The following is a 2,112-nucleotide window of genomic DNA, read 5'->3' on the forward strand; positions in this document are numbered from 1 at the left end:
GGGGGGGGGGGATCGGAGGGGAAGCTATACAGGAGCGGGTAGGTGGTGACGGGCGGAGGGGTTAAGAGGGTGGCCGAGCATTGAATAAAAAGAAGATCCTCTCTCGGAAGTTCTGTCGCAGTGGGGTGAGACGTCGGCTGAGGAGAGCATTGACAATCCTTTAGCCAGTACTTAGGGGTAGTTTTTCCCATCCGGGTGCGGAAGAGTCGCCAGGGAGGCGCCGGCGTCTCGAGTCACGGGCAGGCAGTCGCCCGAGCCCGTATATTCAAGCCCAGCATCCCCTCCGGTCATTATTTCTAGGAAATATCCCTTACCGTATCTTTGAGTTAATAATAATAACAGTAAAGAAGAAAAATAATAATAACAGTAGGAAAGGCGTTTAAGAAGCACCGACACTACCCCCCCCCCTCTCCCCCCTCCTATCTGCATTCGAACGAAGTCGAGACACGGGCGATCGGGTTTTTCCCATATAGGATTTCGGCAGCACCCTCTGCTTAACGCGCTAGGGAACAGTGGCGAGGGATGCTGTATCCCGTAGTAATACCAGGAGTACCAGGAGTACCAGGGACGCCGAGGCAATTCGAATCCCACGGGAGCTACAGGGAACGGAAAGCCATCGGAACCCATAGCGCGCAACCCCTAGAAAAGCCTATAAGGGCTTCATCCCTCTCACTCTCTCTCTCTTCGGGGTAGTCCATACCGTCCTCTTCGTTTTCTCCATTCTCCGTATAGAGCTCCTGCGAACCCGAGGATCTTCTCTCTCGCCACCTACACCCCCCCTGTATATATCGAATCGAGAGTGAAGTAGCGAGCGCTGCGGAGAAGTCGAGAAAGCCGAGTAGATTTATTCGCGCTCGCAAGAGCTCCGATGTAATGCAGTTCTTTCAAGTGCGTTCCCCGAGGGTGGTAAGGCGGGGTCTGAGGGGTGGTTCGCGAGGATGGCATCTATCACTCGGTTAACCAAGATAAGAGAAAACCCGGCTGGCTAAGTTATCGATAAGAGACTGTATTTTCTACCTTTAAAGGTACAACTGAAAATCCCTGTGGCGTCTATTGCTTCTGTAAATCCTTGAAAGGGTACAGAATCAAGGTGGAGACTGAGCGGGAGAGGTAGAGAAATGGATGAGGGAAAAGTATAACGTATACGTATATATACGTAATCTCCACGTAAGTGTCACGAGTGCCGATGCACCTTTTGAAAATCCTTCCTACCGCATCCTACAGGGCTCTGTTTACGCGTCTCTGGAAATATTCGGCAGAACGATTTTACATATAAATTACTGTCACGTTATTACCAAGGCAATAACGTCACGGAGGTAACTAACGTTCTCGAGCTATATCACCAAGTATACCCGTTTTGGTGCAAGTAAATTGAATCTTATCGATCAGACCCCGCGTGTCTCCCGGTTAAACTTCTCTCGGACGAAGAAGGACGGGAGTCCGGGAAATTTACATACTTACAGCGCATCCAGGTAAAGAGGAGCGTTATCTCCTTCGTTCGATATACATAGACGGGCCACCGTCACGGACGCTCGTCGCAGTTGTTAAGCGAGAATTTTCCATTCCTTTGGACTTCCGGTTCGGAAGGGCATCCGGTGATTCGAGTCTTAGAAATTTCCATGCGATCTCGTGAAACGCAATCGCCCCTCTCGTCCAGATCGAAAGTCACGATCCACGGGGCAAGAGGAATCTGAAAAAAAATTTTCGAAAAAATTTCATTTCCACACGTACGTCTGGGGAATCCTTAGCGAAGTCGTCGTGCGGATTCGCCCTGAGGTCGAAATATTTTTCCGAGACCCAATTAAGAAAGCATTAGTCCCCGATCGATCAGAAATAGCCAATAAAGTCACGCAATCTCTTCCAGTCCGATTCACGTGAATAAGGGAGGAGGATACCGAGAGCTCCAAGGGCTCCATAGACTCGCCCATCAAACAATATATTTGATTTTGGTTTTCAAAGGATAAAGACACCCTCCAAACGTAAACGTAGTCACGTGTCCAGTTTAAATAGAGACCCCCGACGCAACCTCGAAGCTCAAATCTCGATTCAACTGCGATTCCAAAGTGAGTTCGCTGAACCGTAAGGTATTGTCGTCGCTGAGCTACCCCCCCC

General features: G+C 49.7%; 1 long non-coding RNA gene across 1 annotated transcript in view; it reads right to left on the bottom strand.

The window, feature by feature from the left end:
* LOC112495157 overlaps positions 1–2,112 on the bottom strand; it is a 143,346-nt gene that overhangs the window by 42,425 nt on the left and 98,809 nt on the right. Inside the window, exon 7 of the long non-coding RNA XR_003061449.1 lies at positions 1,462–1,690. This is a non-coding gene — a long non-coding RNA (uncharacterized LOC112495157). The remainder of the gene's footprint in view (positions 1–1,461; positions 1,691–2,112) is intronic.

The sequence above is a fragment of the Cephus cinctus genome, unplaced genomic scaffold (assembly GCF_000341935.2).
Source record: "Cephus cinctus unplaced genomic scaffold, Ccin1 Ccin1_scaffold1371, whole genome shotgun sequence".
Lineage (NCBI taxonomy): Eukaryota > Metazoa > Arthropoda > Insecta > Hymenoptera > Cephidae > Cephus > Cephus cinctus.